We start from the raw sequence: 22,125 nt of genomic DNA on the forward strand, positions 1-22,125 counted from the left end.
ACATTGGTCAAAGGGTACAAACTTTCACTCCAAAGACAAATAATCCAGTTAAGAAGTAGGGAGAAAACATGAATAGACATTTTTCCAAAAAAGACATACAGATGGCTACTGTTAGCCATGAAAAGATTCTCAACATCACTCATCATCAGGGAAATAACAAATCAAAACTACAATGAGTCACATGCACCACAAGGTTATAGCAACATTATCAACAATAGCCAAATTTTGGAAGGAGCTGAAATGTCCATCAACTGATGGATATTACTTGGCCATCAAAAAGAATGAAATCTTGCCATTTACAATGAAGTAGATCGAGGAGGGTGTATTATGCTAAGTGAAATAAGTCAGTCAGAGAAAGACAAACACCATATGATTTCACTCTTACATGGAATTTAAGAAACAAAACAGATGAACATAGGGGAAGGGGGGAATAAAAGAGAGGGAGGCAAACCATAAAAGAGACTGTTACCCACAGAAAACGAACTGAGGGATGTTGGTGGGGAAGTGGGCAAGGGGATGGGCTAAGTGGGTGATGGCTATTAAGAGGGCACTTGTGATGAGCACTGGGTGTTATATGTAAGTGATGAATCACTACATTCTACTCCTGAAACTAATATTACACTATATGTAACTAACTAGAATTTAAATAAAAACTGGAAACATTAAGAAAAAATTACCCTGAATATGTAAAAAAAGGGGGGTACAAAGTTTCCGTTATAAGAAGAATAAATTCTGAGAGTCTAATGTACAGCATGGTGACAATAGCTAAAAATAATTGTAGTGTAGGGCTCAGTTGGTTAAGCATAGAACTTTTGGTTGTGGCGCAGGTCACGATCTCAGCGTTGTGAGATGCGCTGGGCATGGAGCCTGCTTGGGATTCTCTCTCTCCCATCTCCCTCTGCCCCTCCCCATGCTCTCTCTCTAAAAAGAAATAAACAAGTAAATAAAAAAAAATAAATAAATAATAAACATTGTAATGTGTACTTGAAATTGGCTAAGAGAGTAGATCTTAAGTGTTTTCACTGTATCAAAATAAATAAATAAAACTGGTAGCTATGTGAGGTGATGAATGTGTTAATCAACTTTATTGTGGTAATCATTTCACAATGAATACACATTACACAGTACATTTGCATATATAATTTTTGTCAATTATGCCTCAGTAAAGCTTTAAAAATTTTTTAAATAAAAAGATGACAAAAAAAGAGAGAATTGTTATGAATGGAAAGGTTTACCATTATAAGGAGAAAAGTGTAAACATGTTGGTTGTTGTGGTTATGAAAATACCAAAAGCTTAATTTAATTGAAGTGCGATCTTAATTTATCTGGTGGAGATAAATACAGTGTTATGATGAGCAATCTATCCTCTGATGCTCGACTATCTTTGCATGAATATGAAAGGAGGCATTCTTCTCCTTGTCACTTTCTGTCTCATCCAGCCGTAGGCCATTGCTGAACCCAGTCTCATTTCTTAGGCATTTGAGAACATCTACGGATGGACAAATATCCCTCAGGAGGGAAGCTAGGTGGCACCACATTCCTGCCCAGCCACTGATCTCTCAGAGCCTAGGGCACCCTTAGTTTTAAATACATTTTGATGAATGCAAAACTAGTTACTGGAGCTTTGAGATAGATGGCCTGGAAGCCTTCTAGAGAAAGAAAATTTGTTCTTTTGTGAATTTTTTGTAATGAATCACTGTTATTTGGCTGAGAATTAGCTAGCCGATCTGCCTGAATGCTGCTGTGTGGGACATAATTCTATTTGTAGCTGGAGATCACACTGTATTTTGCTATTTGAGAAATTCTTTATTATATTCTGTAAGTAAAGGACTGAAGTAATCAAAGATAGATCACTATCTCCTTCTAAGCTTTAAAAAGAAAAAAAAAATATGTCCTTTTTGTTCCTTAGTTAGATTCAAAAGATGAGGATGAGAACTAAAGCTGCCTTCTTTTGCCCTTCATGGCAGAATTACGATTCCTCACCCAGGGCTAATGACAGCTAAATGAGTGTTTGCCTGCATGACCTGCTGCTGTTTTGATTTCCTCAACGTTTTCCTTCCTGGGGAAAGTAGCACTGAGAGCTAGATGAATTTAATAACCCTTTCTATATGATGTAGCCAGTCAGCAGGCTTCAAAAAATAAGGTGCTTTCCTTTGCGGCAGAGTGAAACCAGAAAGGTGTCCAGACATCTCCTACTAATAGGAACACGTTGGTCTGGGACATAAACGTGCTGTGTAAGAAGTACGGTGGAGAACACAAAGCAAGTTTATCTAATTGGGAACTTCTGCGAAGCTTGGTAGCTTACATGAAAACTTTAGACCCTGCCCCCCATTTTTCCCTTGACTCCCATTTTTTATCGTATGAAATCACGTCTGTGGCCTAAGTTGGTGAGACTGAACAAAACATTTAATCATTCTCCTACCTAATAATTCAGAGTCACCTCTTGCAGAAAATCAGGGGGGTGCATGGGCTGTTGGCAATAGATGAGTTGGTTTGGGGTCAGTAGGAGTCAGCAAAGGTGAGATAAGAACTCCCCAAGACCATAAATGTGGGGAGGCTGGGAATTCAACTAACCGTCAGCTACTATTTGAAGGTAGCAGAAAGTGGAGGAGCTTGGGAGGTCCGATGCCATCCTGGTTCACAGGGCAGGGTAGGTTTGTAATAGATAGAGCCCAGAGTCTGCTGGTGGTCATGGATTGAAGTAGAAACCGGACAGGACGAGAGAGGAGAGCCTGAGAGGGGTGCAGACTCTGAAAGGTACAAGATTGACTGGTGAACACCATGTTGTTTTCTGTTCCTTCTTGGTCACATGCTGACGTATGTTTCACAGCTGGAACTAAACCCCTGTTTAATGAACCTAAACTGTCTTCTTAAAAAAGGTGGAAAAGTGATTGTAATCAGCATCCTTTTTGACTTGCCCTGAATCGTAGTTTTACAACCCTCGTGAATAACTGCATAGGTCATTTTTCCAACATTGTATGAAAACGCATGCATTTGGGCCCTAGTACTATGAGTAGCTCGAACTGTCCTGTTCCAAAATACTGATAAAAGTTGGCCATTCAGAACTCAGTAGGGTGTCAGAGCACATTACAAAATTACAGGTAGTGAAATAAACATGGTAGGGAAATATCCCGTGGGGTAATTGTGATGACTGGAAAGTCAGAATAAAGGACATACCATATTTCCTATGGTGTGTCTGTGTGCGTATTCTGATTACCTTAAGTTAAAATCGATTGATTGTGATTTTGAAAAGTCCTGAATATTTCTTCACAGAATACCTAAACTAATTTGATTTTTTAAAAATGAGCAAAACCCAAATGCAGCTCTTTGTAAAAAGACTTGTCTCCTTGTTTACTAAAACTTTCATTGTTAAAATATTTCTCTTCCCCTCAAGTACTCTCTCTATTGCTTCCCATTGAGGGAGCAAATTTCTTTACTTCACAGAATCATGAAAGCCACAGAGATCTGAACCAGTCTGTAAACCCTGTGGCTTTACCACAGTCCCAAATCATCATAATTCATAATCATGGTAAGAAACACTTACAGAGCATTTAGTATGTGCTACAGTCTGTCGTAGGCTCTTTACACTCGTTAATCAAATTAATCGTCATCTTAATTCTGTTAAGTAAGTTACCAATTCATTAAAAATTCAAAGCAGTTTTTTGGTATTGTGTAAGGATTGCTGGAATCTTCTGAATGTTATGAAGTTATTCTTAATCTAAAGTACTCCTTTCAGTTCTGCTTTGAAGATAATGTTCCAAGGATCTCTGTTTCTCCCTAGTGTTCCAGTTTCCCAAAGCAGAAAGCTGATTGGAGATTTGAGAAGAACATCTTATTTCTTTATTTCTACGTTAGGCATATTAATATGGCCAGGTGGAGATTTACTGCTTTTTTTAGCAGCTTTATTGAAAAGCACATTACATTCTATTGGCTGGGAAAGGATGTTTGTTCTGTTCTTCTAAAAAATGCATAATTGTGCATTTTATTAAAGCCAAAGTTAAAGAAGTCTGTCTTTTTCAGCAGGCCAAAGGTAGGCAACGGTCTGGGTATAATTTACTATTATTCCAAGTAGTCTTTAGACTACTTATTAGTAGTCTAGCACAGCTTAGATTATGACTGTGAATTGTCCCCCTGATAAATTCCCGGGGTTAAGGGATGTGTTTCATGTCAACCAGACCCCTCATTTTCTCCAGAAAGAGGAGGAACACCAACACCTCAGTTATTAGGGATGTAACAGTTTCCTCATTCAGCATGACCTTGGTTTCCCATCTTGATAACCCAGGACAGTATGTTCTCTTTCAACTTGGCAGAAGCGTACATGGCTGTGGTCAGTCAGCTTTGTTAGATGCCTGCAACCTTTGGAAGCTTGTTTTGGTATTTATTTCCTACAAGAAGATCATGGGTTTGAGACCAACCGAAAATGTTCAGCCTCTGTGAGATGTCTCATGGCATGCTCCGTCTGGTGTCTTGAGATGGTCCGGAAGCCCAAGGTCCACATGTCAGCTTCACTGATGGCTAGCCTTGGGACCATGTAACAGTCACTCAATCTCTTGGGGCCTCAGTTTCCTCAACTGAAATTGGGAAGATTCGATACAATATGAAAATAATATTAATAGTAATAATAATAGCTGACATTTATTGAGTGTTTTTCCAAGAGCCTTAGATGGCTTCCCTCATGTAATTCTTACAACAGCACTAGGAGGCAGGAGCTAGTATTACCCCATTTCACAGAGAAGTTGACTGAGCTAGGGAGGGACTGGGTCATCCACGTGTTTAACACAGTGAGTGGTGGAGACAGTATTTAAGGCCAGATAGACTCTATTTATTCTCAAAGTGTGAGCTGTAGACCAGCGGCATCAAAAAAACTTGTGAACAGTGCAAATGCTTGGGCTTACTCTAGACTGACTGAAGCCAAACCTCTGGATGGGAGGCCCAGGAATCTGTGTTTTAACAATCTCTTTGGGGGATTCTGGCTCACGTTAAAGGTTTAAGCACTATTCTAGGAGCTGTGTTTTCAATCCCTATATTATGATTTTCTGCATTCAGGGAATTTTTCAGAGTGTCTGGAGCATTGCTCAATTGACTCTGGCTGGTTATGTGTTTGTCTCCTTCCTCCCCCTCTGCTCTGTGTTTGCCCTTCCCTCCTGCAGCTGGGTGCCTTACCCAGAGAAGGGGGCCTGTGCCTAGAGAAGAAGCGGTCAAGGGCATATGAAGAGCATATTCCTCCGTAGTAGCTGCCAGTCCCCTTCCTGTGGCTCATGCACTATCAACGGCAATGCCTATTAGTTCTGCTGCCAGAAACCTTCCTATTTTACAATTCAAAAAAATGCACCAACTATTGGAAATTCATTTGAATATGAGAACTTGGTCCTGTTTAATGCGTAAGTTTCCCCTCATTCCTACCAAAGGGACTCTGATAGACGTTATCAGTTCCAGGAGATTTTGAGGCTTTTAAGGGATGTGAATGAACCAGAGAAACGGCATACTTCTCTTCCTCTTGGAAAAAAGTCAAGTTATGTTTATGACCACCAACGATAACAGATGCTGCAAATACAAAAATTTGATGTATAGTCAGATTGTTTATAAACCCTTAAGAGGCTTGCAGGAAAAAATTCTTGCAGGAAAAAAACCAAATGGAGTTTTAATTTCTTCTATGTAGCCTCCAACTGATCCATGTCACCATCAGATACCATACTGTTAATATGTTTTTTTTTTCAAAAAGTCCAAATTCTTTCCACTTAGTTGCAAATAGCGAAGGGTATGAAAGTAAGTTTTGCACTTGAAGAGTGTTAAGAGAAATATGCCTGAGAAAAAGAAAGAAAATTATGGCAGGAAACAGAAAAAGTATGTTTATGTATATCTTTTTTTTAAGTTTCTAAAAAGTACTATTAGAAAAATTCCAGAAGTATAATAAAGTATAAGAGAAAAATAAAGATCACTCATATTCTCACGATTCAGGACTACTAGCATTTTGGTGCATGTATCTTTTTAGACTTTTCTTTTTTTTTTTTGCTTATATAGATATTCATATTTAGATCTCTATTTTACCAAAAATTAGATCTTACTTTGTATACTGTTTGGTAAGTGCAGTGGATCTCACTTCATGGCAACATACATAGATGTGTATAGCTCTCCAGCTGGGAACAGTCACTCACGTAATTCTGATGTCCTTGGCTTCCATGTTGTGTCTACTGAGACATACCCACTGTCACCTGTTCAGAATAGAGGGAGATAATTGGGTGGACGTGATATGCCTCCTATAGTTGGTCACTTCAAACCAAATAAAATGACTAATGTGAAGCTCCTGAATCACTCATTCTGTGGCCGTGGCTTGCTTGCTTGCTTATGAATTTCAATAAATGTATTTTACCCTTACTAAATACTGTGCAGTTTTGCTTTAGAAAGTTCAACTTTAAGATCCATTTCCGTGATTAATAGCTCCCTTCCCTTACCAATGCAGATATTCCAAAATAAAGTCTGATTTCGTTTCTTTTGTTCTTTTTTTTCCTCAGGGAAATTCTGCCCCAGGGAAAGCACTTTTAGGGGGATTCCAGGGATCACATTCAGGCCATTTGAACCATGTCTTAACTGTTTACTTATTGGGAATACTCAGGGATAAAAACTTTACTATAAATCTTAAAGGGTCTAGATTTAGGTTTTATCCACACATAAACTGGCTTGGGAAAAAAAGGTCAGTGGAATTCTGTGAAGCAGGTGAGCTCCTAGCCAGCTGGGTGCAGTCTGCTGCCTTGTCCAAGCTGATTCCTGTGGAAAGCTAAAACACGATATTTCTTTTTGGTGGTGGGTTTTTCCTGTCTTTCAAACAGAAAGGCTTTATAAGCACAGTCTGCTTTGCCAAGAGATGTTTACTCTAAAGACATGCCAATTCAAAAACAGGATAATCTGTCTGAATCTGATAATAGGTAGTGACGGATTCTTTCTTTTGGGAAAGTATATTAACCGAAGAACATATAGTATTGGAATTCGAAAGTCGCCTCTTTCTGCTCCACATCACAACACTCCAGTAATACCACCTACTGGTGTAGGACATGGGAGGACCTAAGAGCAGATTCTTGACAGTCGCCGAATTGTTCTCAGACGGTCAGAGAGCATTTGTACAACTTTTAAGAGGAAATGACATTTTTTTTTCTTAACAGATCAGAATTCTTCCACCACTTCTTCCTAGGCAGATATATATGTAAAACAATAGTTGTCTAGTATATTAATAATTTTCACTTTCTGCTAATCTGAATCATTAACATTTCAAGTCTTTTGTTTCTCCTCTTTCTAGAGAATGGGTGGCATTCTCTATTATTCGTGAGGTTTAAATAAAGACTATAAATTATATATTTAAAATGTAACAAGTTGGGGCGCCTGGGTGGCACAGCGGTTAAGCGTCTGCCTTTGGCTCAGGGCGTGATCCCGGCGTTCTGGGATCGAGCCCCACATCAGGCTCCTCCGCTAGGAGCCTGCTTCTTCCTCTCCCACTCCCCCTGCTTGTGTTCCCTCTCTCGCTGGCTGTCTCTATCTCTGTCAAATAAATAAATAAAATCTTTAAAAAAAAATGTAACAAGTAATTCTAGTTTAGAGGATAGGCCTTAAAAGGAAATTAGAAAAACTGAACCATATATCTACCTTTTACCCTAATTCTGTGACTACCCAAAGTCAAAACAATCCACTGAGAATAAGCCACACTGGTTATTAGAAACTTGTGGGTAAAAATAGACATTCAAGAGAACAAAATGTTTTTAGAAATCTAATTTGGTGATTTAGGTAGAGGTTCCCTCCTCAAGCAGGTGGAGCATAACTTTCCAGCCCTTAAGTATGAGCTACATATAGTGACTTCCTACCGAAGAATACAGTACGGGAAAGCGTATGGGGAGTGACTTTACAGAAGAGACATCCGGCAAACACCACCGCAGCCACGTGATCAAGGTTAACGTTAATAGCCATAAGACACATTGATAGCATTTATCCTTGATATCATATGATGAGAATGACACTTTGTGGTCTTCTTCCCCCAAACCGATAACCTCAGTGTAATCAGGAAGAAAACCACCAGACAAATTCTAGTAGATGGCATCCTACAAAATATCTGGCCAGTAGTCCTCAAAACAGGGCCATCAAAAAACAAGGAAAGTTTACAAAATTGCCATAAACAAGAGAAGCCTCAGGAGACATCAAAATTAAATGTAATGTGATATCCTGGATAGGATCCTGCAACAGAAGAATACAATAAGAACTGAGAAAATGAAGTATGAGCTTTGGTTCATGCACTGACTAAAGTATGGACTTCCGTTAATAATAAGGTATCGATACTGATTGATTAGTTATAACAAATGCACCATTGCTAAAGCAAGACATTAACGATAGGAAAAACTGGCCGTGTGATCTGTGGGAACTCTCTGTACTAACTTTGCAGATTTCTGTACATCTAAAACTATTCTAAAATTAAAAATTTGTTAAAAAAATATAATTTGACAGGGGCGCCTGACAGGGTGGCTCGGTCAATTGAGCATCCAACTCTTGGTTTCAGCTCGGGTCATGATGTCAGGGTCATGAGATCAAGCCCCCAGTTGAGCTCCATGCTCAGTGTGGAGTCTGCTTGAGATTTTCTCCCTCTCCCTCCCCTCTGTCTCTTTCTCTCTCTCATATAAATAAATAAATAAATAAATAAATAAATAAATAAAATGTTTAAAAAATACATAATTTGACAAAAATATTTGTTTTTAAAGATATATGCAATGTGGAAAACCCATGCCAATATTGAAAAAGGGAAAAAAGGTTGTCCCCGGGAGAGGGTATGCAATGGGCAGTGGCCCCAAGTGAGAAGACATGAGTGAGTTTGACACTGGGCATGGCTGGAGCACAGAGCAAAAAAAGGAGGGAGTAGTGAGAGACGATTCTGGACAAGTCAGCTGGGGACTGCTCATAGAGGGTCTTATTTCCACGCTAAGAAGTTTGTCCTTGCTATTGGCAATGAGAAGCCATCGGAGGCTTTTAAGAATGGAAGTGACATGATCTGGTCTTGTTATAGAGAGCTGTCTCATGCCAAATAAGGAGAATGAGTTAGCACAGGAAGGTTAGAGGCAGAAAGAGCCCTCCTGACCTGCTCAAGTCAACTGAGGAAAGCATAAGACTAAATTAAGGCAATGACATGGATGTGGGGAGAAAAGGCTGGTGAAAAAAGTTAATCTTTCTCCATCAGTAGGCCAACCTACAAATCTTAGAGTCTCTGTATGCAGCCAAATGGTAGTGCCCACCTGGGAGGCTGTATACAGTGGCCGCACAATCTGTGAATGGCGCCCCCTAGAGCAGAGCTGTGGCATACCTCTAGGGTGCACACTGGCACAGAGCTCCATGCCGAGTGGATAGTCTTGAACAGAACAACTGTAACCCCATCTCTCCCTCCAGCCAGAGCCACGCCAAGACAGGTGGCTACCCTGGGCAGGGGAATCATGTGGCATCCCTTAAACCGAGAGAGAGGGATCAGGGTGCTTTTTAGTGGGAGTGCCCTGCCTCTTCTCTCTACTCCAGAGCAATTTAGCTGTGCTCAAATCTCTAAGTCTTACCCAACAAAGCAAAAGCCCTGGGGCTAATTCCTTCCAGCTCCTTAGAATGCAGTTGAACTTGTTCCTTTGATATTTTCCTTCTGGCTGGGAGGCGTTTAGTGTTTCTTCCGTTCCTATTTAGTGCTCTAGAAGTGCTGAGGTCAATATACACTGCTTCCTTCTTATGACATCCTGGCCAGGTTTTAGCAGTAAGTGGTTTTGGCTCCCCTTTTAGATTGGTGTTTGGGATAGTTGGCTGGCTGGGTTGCCTCTTAATCCAGCCCTAGTCTAATGTGGAAGATAGATAGTAAATAAACCTCATAAATATTTCATTGGAATTAACTTGCCTTTGTGACTTGAGTAATAGAATTACCCCAGCACTCCCAGGCAAATCTCTTTACCATTATTCTCCCAGCCCATTCCTGAAGCCTCTAAGGGAATAAACAGCTTACGCCCCCACGGGACACCTTAGAGAAGGTCTGAACGAGGCCAGTGGTGCAGAGTGGCCCACCTGTGATCACCATTGTCCAGATCAAGCAGAGATGCTGCTTTCCTGGTGCACAGCAGAGCAGCATGGGAGCGAAAACCTTACAGAAACTCTGGTTTATACCAGCTGTAGATTTTGTTGAAAAATGAACTCATTTCTCCAAATAAGCAGCTTTCTAAAAATATAAATGCATATAGGTTGCAGCAAGAAGCGCAAGAGGCAAGGTGGGAGCTTGGTTTTGGTACTGTGTGACGTCCCATATACCCTGGATATGTGGGGCTCCAAAGTGGAAAGAATAGACTGGGGGCAAGCGAACGTGACCCTTTAATTCTTTTTGGAAAGGGCCAATTGGCAATCTGCAGCTTGGTAGGTGAAGTTTGACTTCAGAGCCTACTTACTTATTCCTGAATAGTTTTCTGGTCTTTCTATGCCTTTTATAGCTAGCTGCTCTTTCTCCTTTTCTGCCCAATCTCCAGTACCTAAATCTAATCCGGAGGGCTTCATCTTCCCTGGGCGATGTGAAGGTTTATGCCCTGGAAAAACACTACGGGCCTGAGGTCGGAGTTGAGAGGGTCGGACGGCATGTGTAGGAGGGCTTGCTGGGGAAGACTTCAAGTCCATACAGACAAGTAGCTGCTCGTTCAGCTGTTCCCTCAGAGACGGAACAGAGAGCTGGGAGGGTCCTGGCTGCTGAGGAGTCCGGGGATCAGCCAACCCTGCTAAGCCCCTGGCCTCCTGGGGGTGCGCTGCTCAGCGATGCTGAGGATACTCACGGCGGTTGGCAGGTCCCTCTCTGGACTGCCTGACTTCATTCTGAACTCCAGTTCTCTTGCTTACGAGTTGGGCAGGTTATTTAACCTCCTGGAGCATACGCTGCCTCATCTGTGGAACGTGGTAACAATACATCCCACCTCGTAGGACCTTTGCTACGAAGGGTGCATGAAATGACGCTGAGCTTGGTGCCCAGCACATTGTCAAGCACTCAAGGCAGCTGGTGGCTGTTCTTTTAAAAAGAGAAACCACATCGAGATCGTGCGTGCTACTATTTTCCATTCAGTTGGAACAAATACCGGCCCTGTTTCCACGGAGGAGAGGGTGGGGGTGCAGAGATGGGGAGAAAACAGAGTTTCGGCAAGCTCCACAGCATCGTGTCAGGCAGCTGGTGACACTGATGCAGCTCAGGCAATCTCAGGGATGCTGTGAGTGACACTTCTCCTACTCCCGAAAGGCTTCATGCCGGAATGATGACATGGATGACAGGTTTTCATTTCCCCCCCCGTTTTCCTGCCTACATGGCTAATCTAGGGGCGCTATCTGCGTGCCGTATCCGATGAAGAATGTAAAATCTGAACAAAGATGTCTACAATGTATTACATTTGTGCATCGGAGGATATCGCACTGCAAATCCGTCCCGGGACGCTGACCCATCAGATAAACAGAAACGCGATCATACCATATATTCAGATCTCAAGAAGCTGCATTCTGGGGCCAATAATTTGAGCTCTCACTATATTTAGACAAATTCAAATTGGGGGGAAAAAACCCAATTGACTGTAGTAGTTATCAAACATTAGGATGAGTTATTTAGTGGAGAATAAATTTTCGTTTCTCTGAGTTGATTTGGAAGTGACGTTGCCCGAGGGCTGGATGAGGTAATAGGACAGCCTGAGCTCGCTCAGCCCCGTGTCATTCGGTGCAGGGCCTTGTGCAAATGCTTACTATTAGCCATTTCGCGTAGCATCTCAGATTTAATTATATATATTTAATCTTATCTCCTTTCTCAGGCAAAATATACCAGTATACTGATATGCAGTGTTCATAGATCTACCTCTAGCCACATCTCCTATAATTACAAAAATAATTAGCAGTAATACTAAGCAATTATTGTGTTTACTATGTATCAGGGCCTGGTGCTAAGCGTTCAAATGCTTCGCATCGTCTGAGTTCTACTTTTTATATTTAACCTATTCCTTGACCATGCCAGTTGGGTATCCCATGGGCATTCCAAACGTAACAGGACCAAGCAAGACTGGGGATTTGCTCCACTGACTCGTATGTTTTCCATCTTAGTAAATACCCCTGGCCAGCCAGTTGGAGAAAGACATAGCCGTCATCTTTGATTTCATCATTTCACTCGTATTCTGTATCCAATCTCTCAGTCCTGCTGCTGCCATCTCTAACGCAAACGTAGAATCCACCCCCTTCTCTCCAAACCCATTCTCAGCCTCATCCTAGAACAAGCTCCCACCACTCTTCACTTTGGTCACTGGAATCCCCTCCTTCCACCTTCCACATTTGTTCCCTAAACCCATTAAACACAGAGATCAGAGGGATCCCCCCACCCCCGATGTTTTACTATGCAAAATTTGAAATATGCAGCCAAGTTGAAATAATTTGGTAGTGAATATTCATACCTATTATCTAGTTTCTGCCATTAACATTTTACTTACATGTATTAGTTTGCTAGGGCTACCAGAACAAAATACCATAGACTGGATGGCTCAAGCAACAAAAGTTTATTTTCTCATAGTTTGGGAGGCTGGAAGTCCAAAATCAAGGTGTCAGCAGGTTTGGTTTCTTCCGAGGCCTCTGTCCTTGGCTTGCAAATGGCCATTTTCTCTGTGTGTCCTTGCATGGTTGGCCCTCAGTCTGTGTTATCTGTATCCTCATGTCTTCTTCCTGTGAGGATACCACTGACTGGATCAGGACCCATCCATGTGACCTCATGTTACCTTAATTACCTCTGAAAGTTCCTATCACCAAATAGTGTTCCTTTCCGAGGAACTGGGGGTTAAGACTTCAACATGTGAATTTTGAGATGACACAATTCAACCCATAATGCATATACTTGCTTTACTATATTTCTGGCCACCCATCTATCTCCCTATTCATCATGAATCCATCTCAATTTGGGTGCATTGCAAAGAAATTGCAGATATTAGTACCCTTCCCTGTAAAAACCCTTCAGCATACATATAATTCCAGGAGTTCAATAATTTTGTGGGTTTTTTTTGTTTGTTTGTTTTAATGTAAAATTTATCTCCTAAATTTACATTTGCTGAGTTTGGGCAACCGTTGAACCCTAACTCTAATCAAGTACAGAACATTAACTATGCCTTCAGAAAGTTCCCTAATACCCTTCCCAGGCAATCCCTGCTCCCACTCCTACCCCAAAAGAAACCACTGTTCCAAGTGTTTTCCATTATAGATGGGCTTTGCCTATGGTAGAGTGTCATGGGAATGGAATCACATAGCATGTCATTGCCTGTATCAGTAATTCACTTCCTTTTATTGCTGGGTAATAGTCCACTTATGAATATATTGTAGTGTGTTTATAATTTTTAAATTGATGGGTTTGTGGACTTTTTCCAGTTTTTGGCTACTATGAATAAAATGGCTATGAATGTTCTTGCATGAGTCTTTTTTTGAACACATGTTTTCATTGTTTTGGGTGAATACCTAGGAGTAGAATTGCTGGGTAGGTGTATGTTTATTTTTAAAAACAGAGTGATTTATTTATTTATTGAGAGAGAGAGAGCGCGTGAGAGCGCACAAGCAGGGGGAGGGAGAGGGAGAAGCAGACTGCCCTGCTGAGCGGAAACCTGATGCAGGGCTCGATTCCAGGGATCATGACTTGAGCTGAAGGCAGACACTTAACCGACTGAGCCTCCCAGGCACCCCAGAGTGATCTTTTTAAAATGCGTCAAATAAAGTCATTCATCTGTTTACAATTTTCCAGAGACTTCCCTTTGGACTTAGAATAAAATCCATGCTCCACCTCCCCCTTCCCCACCAAGTAGAATAACCAGAAAGATCAGACTCCTGTTTCCTCCCCTCCCCAGTCTCATACTACTCCATGGACCACATCCTCCCCCTGCCTCTCCTGCCAGCTTGTCTCACTCCAGTCTTTTTCTTGCACAAGCCAAGTGTGCTCCGAACTCACATCATTGCTGTTACCCCAGCCAAAACCTTTATTCTCCCAACCCATTGCCTGGCTGATCCCTGCTCATCCTTCAAGTGCCAGCTTAAATGTCATTTCTTCAGAGAAAAGTGAGGGTTGGAGAGGTTAAGTTAGGAGAGCAATCAGTATCACACAGCTAGGAAAGCCAATATGCAAATCTATGCAAATAGGCAATCCAACCCCGGAGTCCTTGTCCTAAGGATCTTAAAATACAACCCCTCCTTCCATTGTAAGTCTCCTGATAGCTTCTTGCTTGCTTTCTCTCAGCTACCAGTCATTGTCTATTTCACTTCAGTCTGTTTAATTTTTTTCTTTGCCTTTTCCTATTCCCTAAAACTACTAAAGTCACCCATGAACACCTAATTGTCAAAGCTGGTGAGAATAGTTTTCGGGTCCCACCTGACTTTGCCTCTCTGCAGCATCTGACACTCTTGACATGTTGCGTTTGGCCTGTATAAACATATTCTTTCATGGTTTTCTCTGCTTCTATAGCTCTTGGTCTCCATTAGGGGTTCATTGTTCCAGTGCTTACCATTTAGATGTTGGCATGTCAAGGTTCTTCCCCTGGAGTTATTTTCATTGCATTCTGCATATTCTCCTGGGAGACCTCATCAGCAGCCATGGTTTTCATCACTGCCTACATCCTGATGATCTTCTCAGCTAGATCCCCAGCCTGGATTTCTTTCTGAACTAGAGACCCATAATTTAAATACCTATTAAACTTTTCTAATTGCATGTCCCAAAGGCACTGTATTAGTCTCCGAAGATGGGCCCCAGTGAGATATGTTTCTCAGTCTTCAAGTCTGAGGAAGTCCCCACTCCTTGAATCTGGGCTGACCCTGTGACCCACTCCTAATGACTAAATGATTTCCAAGGCTCGGTTATTAGAAGCCTCACAGTTTCTGCCTAAGCCTCTAGAAATGCTTTTTCTTTTGGACTCTTTCTTTGTAACCCAGCTATCCTGCTGTGAGAAGCTCAAGTCACATGGAGAGGCCATGTGTAGGTGGAAAAGCCCAGCTGCACTCCTATCCAAAAGCCAGCATCAGCTGCCACCGATGTGAGTGAGCCATTTTGGACAACGAGCCCAACTGAGCCTTCAGAAGATTGCAGCCCAGCCAACATCTGACAGTAATTATCTGAGAGCCTCCGAGCAAGAATTGCCCCGCTGAACCCACTTGACTCATAAAACCATGAGCAACAATCATAAATTATTGTTTTAAACTATTAAGTTTTGGGGTGCTTGGGTGGCTCAGTCAGTTGGGCATCTGCCTTTGGCTGGGGTCATTATCTCAGGGTCCTGGGATCAAACCCCGACTCGGGCTCCCTGCTCAATGGGAAGTCTGCTTCTCCCTTGCCCTCCGCTGCTCCCCGTGCTCGTGCGCATGCTCTCTTTCTCTCTCTCATGCTCTTTTTCTCTCAAATAAATAAAATCTTTTAAAAAATTAAAAAAATAAACTATTATGTTTTAAGATGGTTGGTTACATAGCAACGATAGCTGGAACAGGTATCTTAAATGTAGTGTTCCCTGAACTATACGAAAGTGTCTCTCTCCTAAACCAGGTACTTCTCTTGCATTCCCGGTTCTGGTTAATGGCATTGCTTCTACCCAAGCCTGAACCTAGAAGTCATCCTTCTCTCCTCTCCTTCTGGATCAAATTCCACTCTGGCCAGCTTCCCTTCCATGTCCATAAATTCTATCACTTCAATAGCTCCTGTGGCTCTCCCTCCCCCTCCCCCGTTCCTACTCCCTTCCCCAGACCCTTCCCGTTCTCACCTGTACAGTGACATTACTGTCTCAGATGGTCTCTGCTCGCTGGCTCCTCGGCACTCCATTCTCTAGTCTGCTGTCAGTCATCTTCCTGAAACTTGAGCTTGGGTAGAGACCCTTTCATGGCTCCAGGAGCTGAGAATTAAGTACAAACTTCAGCAGGGTACGCAGACCCTCTCTAAAATGGCCATTAGTTCTTCACTCTCATTTGCTTCTGCTGCTTATCACCACTCTGTCCCTTCACACTGACTCCCATTTCCCCCGGAAGGCCTTGTTCTCCCATTTCTGGGCCTGTGCACATCTCTCTCTGTACACGATCCCACCAGTTAGGAGCTCAGACTCTGATGCTTACTGTGGACCCATCACTTTCTAGTTGTGTGACTTTGGTCAACTTGCTTGTATCTCTGTGTACCAGTGGCCACAGTGGAACTACTAGTGGAAACTAGCTCACGTAGTTTTAGTGAGGATTAAAAAGATGAACACCAGTAAAGAACATAGACCAGTGCTTGGGACATAGTAAACACGTCCGTGACGTGCACATCAGTGAGCATTGGCTGCTGCTAGGCTTCTTCCCCGAATTCTGTCTCCAGCCACCTGCTCCTCTTCCCATACTTACTTGCTTGGAAACTCCCATATGTCCTGAAGGACTCAGCCCCAGGGTCTTACTTTCAGGAAAGTTCTCAGGAACTGCTGGAACAGAGTTCCTCCTTCCCTGGCCCCCATGCCTTGTAGATGCCTTTTTATCGCACTTACCACTCTGTGCCTCGAATACTTCATTACTACACAGAAGCTCTGCGACGTATTCCCAGCGCCTGGTACACGACAGGGACTTAATCCGTCCTTGTGGAGTCAGTGAGGGATGATCAAAGGGTCCAAGGACAGAAACCAGGGCAGAGAATATGCCCAGCCAGCTGAGGAGATGAGAATTAGGGAAGAAACAAATGAGAGACGTTGGAGTTTGACGAAGAATCTTTTTGTGTCTGTGAAGCTCGGTGGTGGGATATCTCAGCTCATTATTATGTTCCTTCCTCCCCAGATCGGTGCGAGTTATACAGACAGTAATGAAAATGGCACCTCGAGCCCGTTACAGTACTGCCATTTGGCTAATCTTGTCTGCCTGTCCCCATCACTGGAAGGGGCAAGCCTCGCCGAGGGGTCAAGCTGCCTGCTTCATTTTTCTCAGCATGCCCCATGATCCACATTAATCCCGAAGTCTGAGACACCACGCAGCTTTCTTCACCCAGAAAAGATAAGCCAGCTAAGACCTGGTTGCAATTTATGCCAAAGAGGCCTGAGGAAAGTGCCCTGGAAGCAAAATGGCTTGCTCATATGGCTCAGGGAACTCGAAATCAGAGCTTCTGACCAGTATCACTGGGGTTGGTAAAAGGAAGAACTTGACTCCCTGAGATTTAAGACTGTCTGTACCTGAGCAGACAGAATCCTCATTCTGAGGGTGTTTATGAATAAATATACCACTAATGAATATGATTTTCCAGGTTTCAGAGGAAGGGAATACGTTTGTTCTCTGCACCAGGAGATAAAGTGACTGGTTCCTCCTGTCAGGACCCCCTGTCTTGGTGGCCGGGAGCACTGGCGTTGGGCAATCTGAGAGTGGAGTGGAGTCCTGCTCACTTATAAACGTGTGTTCCCTGTAGAACATTCTTTCAGGATGACTCCGGTGCACTTAGGGCTACTGCTCATGCTGTGACTGTCAAAGCAGGACTCTCTGGGTCCAACAGCTGTGCACTGGGTAGGGTGACATCGGAGCAGAGGACCAGGGCCCCCTCAGCAGCTGCGGCTCTTACTGTCTTCAAAAACAATGGCAGGGGTTCCTTCAGAACCACAGGGGAGGTCCTTTTGTAGAGACTACAAAGAGTCCATGGGATACAAAAATTTCCACAGCCTAGAAGAAAGTCCCGCTATAAAAACAAAGCTGTAACATATTCCGTGGTACGTGTTTTGTTGAAATACGTGGGACTGTGTTCTCTCAGTTTCTCAGCAAATATTTATTGAGCAGCTACTATGCGCCAGATGAACCTTTGCGGCAGAAACGACTTCTTTCTGCTTATGTCCACAGCACCTGCTCCAGGGCCCGGCCAGACCGTGGGCCACGCGCTCTATGCAACGCGGCTTCCCTCAGCCCGGCCTGAGTTCACGGTGTGGCTGCTGTGCGGGACTACGGAACGGGTCTTCTCTCTCCTTCTCTCCCTGAACCTAATTAACCTTTCACAGGACTCAAAACTCCTGATACCGGCCTCTGTTATCAACAGACTCGACCAGCTCCTCTCAGAGGGCAGTGACTATTCGTATTGCCAAGATACTATATAATGAGGATCTTTGTGGCTAAGCTCCTACTGTTGGAACTTGAGCAAGTAATGTTGGCCTAAAAGCCTCGTTGGATAAACATTGCAGCTCCCTTGAAAATTCTGGGAGTTCCAGCTTGGTTGCTGACCTCTCTCTGCTGTTTATATATTTGTTTAGCACCAGCATGTCTTAAGCTTCCATTGTGTATGGAATACTACCCTGGGTTCTGGGAAATACACTGAGCTACGGTCTCTGTCTGTAAGCGGGTCACATTTTAAGTGGGAATGCAATAAATGACATATTCAAACAGCTTAACCATTATAAACAGAGAAAACAACTTTTATGGGCAACAGCTTGCAACTCCAGATACAGTCTTGCCCAAGTGTTTGGCTATGACACTGCCTTCTGTCACAGAGAAAAGAAGTGAAAGGCGGGATGAGCATTGAAGCATTATGGAATTAATGGAATCTTCTTTGTAGCCTGTGGGCCTTTGTACATACTGGTTCTCTCTTGTCTCCCCACCCCTCTATTTATCTAAATTAAACTCATATTTTATTTCGTTTATTTTTTAAAGATTTTATTTATTTATTTGAGAGGGGAAGAGAGAGCATAATCAGGAGGAGGGGCAGAGGGAGAGGGAGGGGGCCGGAAGCAAACTCTTCACTGAGCTGTGAGCCCGACTTGAAGCTCAACCCCAGGACCCTGAGATCATGACCTGAGCCGAAGTCAGACGTTTAACTGATTGAGTCACTCAGGCGCCCCTTAAACTCGTATTTTAAATATCAACTGGGATTTAATCATGGGAGCCCTTGGTGACCAGTCTCTGTACACATAAACACACGCACACGCACGCACACGCACACGTGTTAGTTGCCCCTCCTCTGTGGTCCCCATAGCACACTACGATTCTCCCATTATGATAGCGTTTATTATAAGGTATTGTGGTTTTCTCACAACTTCTCTACATACCTCCTCCCACTAGAATGTAAGTTCTATGATTGTTGGGACCATGTCTGCCTTGTTCACCATCATGTTTCTAATGGCTACAAATAGTAGCCATTCAATAAATAGTTGCTGAATGCATGAATGTAGAGTGAGTAAATGATGGCAGAAGCAACAGCAGAGTAAAATCTTCAACTGTTCTTCAGTTGCTTTGTGCAGTAACTTTGTTGGTATTTTAGGGACTTTCGTTTCTATGGGTTTATAAAGTTGCCAGGGATAGAATGTTTATTAAATGCCTCACTTACCTGTAAGATTCAGTGCTTGTTGCAGGAAGAAGGGTGTGGTGCTACTGATAAGAAAAACATAGGCGTGGTCCCTGGCTTTTCATCTGGAGGTCTGCCATTGATCGAGGGGCACAGATGAGCCATTTCACCCATTACGGTGGGCAAATGGTTCAGAGCTGAGTGACAGACTAGGAGAGAGGCTATGAATGGCTTGGAGCAACTCACAGAAAGAATTCTAGGAACACATGACCCAACAGATTCCTTTTCCACTGGGGAAAAAAAAAAGACCAAAATCTGTGGAGAGGGTAGGGAATATATTCTAGAAATCCAGTAGTAGAAGTGGGTAAAATAACCAGCAGTGTTCAATTTGAAGTAAATGAGTTTCATTTCAAAGGGCAAAGCATGGTAACATTTACGATCAAGTTTTGTGCTGAAGTGTCCTTTCTGAAGGTCACAAAATAAGTTTTGAATTTAGCTTCCTAAATCCAGTTTTTGCTCTGTTAATTATTAGGGATTTTTTTGAGTAAACAATCCATGCAGAGCTCTGGACTCTGCCCTGCTGTTTTCTACCTTCAAGTGTAGTCATCCAGGAAGGATTTCTTCTCTGTCATAAAGGCTGGCAGTTAAGAGATGTGGGACCTCCTGCCTGATAGATCTTACACTTCCCAGAAACTTAAAAGATTAGGATGAATCATTTCAAGTGAAATGACCCCAGACAGAGAACTCAGAGGGCTGGCATACGTTTGTTGTAACCTTCCGAGAGAGCTCTTCATCCCGTTTACATGTTCTTGAGAGGGTGCCTTCCGTAAGGTGATGAATGAGCCGTCCGGCCTGCCGGACCTCCCCCTGCCTTACCACACAGCAATTGTTTTCCCAGAGGTCCTGTCATCTGGATGACCCTTTAATCACAAGCCACATTGTCTGGTGCAGGTACGTAAGAAACGAGCCACTCCTTTCTGAATACGACTCTCTTGTGGTTCTTGATTGCTTTTTAAGCTTTTATTTATTTATTTGAGAGAGAGAGAGAGAGAGCACAAGCAGGACGGAGATGGAGAAGCAGGCTCCCCGCTGAGCAGGGAGCCCCACGTGGGGCTCGATCCCAGGACCCTGAGATCATGACCTCAGCCAAAGGCAGATGCTTAGCCAACTGAGCCACCAGGCATTCCTTGTGTTTTTGTTTTTGTTTTTTTTAAGGTGTGAAAATGACTCTCCTTTTTAAAAGAACATGTTTCAATAGGTTGTTCAAATTGGCCATAAATTGACAATTATTCAACTTGAATGTAATTTTTTCTCAAGTGTTTTTTTATTATGGCAAAAGATGCATGGCATAAAATTTACCATCTTAACTCTTTTTAAGTGTAGGGTTCCGTGGCATCACATACATTTATGATGTTGTGCAATTACCACCACCATCCATCTCCGGAACACTTTTATTTTGTAAAACTGGAACTCTATACCCATTGAACAATAACTTCGTGTTTTCCTGTCCCCCTAGTCCCTGGTAACCACCATTCTACTTTCCATCTCTAAGATTTTGACTACTCTGGGTATGTCATATAAGTGGGATCATACACTTTCTATCTTTTTGTGACTGGTTTATTTCATTTAGCCTAATGTCCTCAAGGTTCATCTATGTTGCAGACTGTATCAGAATTTCCCTTCTTTTTTTCTTCTAGCTGTAAGAATCCAGATTTAATATCAAGTACATCAGTAGAGGACAAAAATTATATTTCCACAAAAAAATTTAATCTCAGTATTCAAGCACCTAAAAAGCATTTTCTTTCTTTCTTTTTTTAAAAATGAAGTTTATAATTTTAATTCCAGTGTATATGTACAATGCAATAATCAGTCCTAAAAAAAATGAAATCTTGCCTATTTGCAACAACACGGATGGAGCTAGGGAATATACTGCTAAGTGAAATAAGTTAGTCAGAGAAAGACGAATACCATATGATTTTACCCATATGTGGAATTTAAGAAACAAAACTAACAAACAAAGAAGAAAAAAGGAGAGAGACAAACCAAGAAGCGGAGACCGTTTAAAAAATTTTTTTTAATTTAAATTTTAGTTAACATACAGTGCAATATTGGTTTCAGGAGTACAAGAAACAGATTCTTAACTGTAGAGAATTTCCCTCCTTTTTAAGGCCGACTAATATTCAATTTTATGTATATCTTGTTCATCTGTCAGTAGACAAGTGGATTGCTTCCACGTTTTAGCTACTGTGAATAATGCTGCTGTAAGCATGGCTGTATGAATACTACTTTGAGATGCTGCTTTCAATACTTTTGGGTATGTATTCAGAAGTGGGATTGCTGGATCATATGGCAATCCTATTTACAATTTTTTGAGGAACCACCATACTGTTTCCCACAGGGTCTGTACCATTTACATTCCCACCAATAGAGCACGAGCTTTCTAATGACTCCGCGTCCTCACCAGCGCTTGTGCTTTGTTTTGTTTTGTTTTTTATAGTAGCCATCCTGATGGGCATAGTTTTGTCTTCTCTTACAGAGAATATTGAAGTGGAAAGCCTTTACATAATCACAAATTAGGTGTGGGGATGAGCAAGGCTTTTTGTGACCGCAGTCAACAGCTTGGTCTATCAGGTATTCAAAAAGAAATCGAGACTGTCTTCCACTAACATGAGGTCCATCTGCTACCACTGATAGTGACAGAAACCATATAGGATAGTTGTTAAATTCCAAATTAAGAGAGAACTAGGATCAAACGTCACCTCTGCAGCTTAACTATATAATAAGGATAATAATATTCCCTGTGTGATAAGAGAGGTAATCCCATGGGTTGATGAGATTTTCACAGAGTC

General features: G+C 42.3%; 1 long non-coding RNA gene across 5 annotated transcripts in view; it reads left to right on the forward strand.

The window, feature by feature from the left end:
* The first annotated feature begins 19,899 nt into the window (after positions 1-19,899).
* Positions 19,900-22,125, forward strand: part of LOC123795155 (uncharacterized) — a 51,468-nt gene continuing 49,242 nt past the window's right edge. For all 5 annotated transcript variants that reach the window (XR_015726364.1, XR_015726365.1, XR_006780350.2 and 2 more), the window contains exon 1: positions 19,900-20,227. This is a non-coding gene — a long non-coding RNA (uncharacterized LOC123795155). The remainder of the gene's footprint in view (positions 20,228-22,125) is intronic.

Source organism: Ursus americanus, chromosome 12 (genome assembly GCF_024610735.1).
Source record: "Ursus americanus isolate L20-20 chromosome 12, mUrsAme1.1.p, whole genome shotgun sequence".
Classification (NCBI taxonomy): Eukaryota; Metazoa; Chordata; class Mammalia; order Carnivora; family Ursidae; genus Ursus; species Ursus americanus.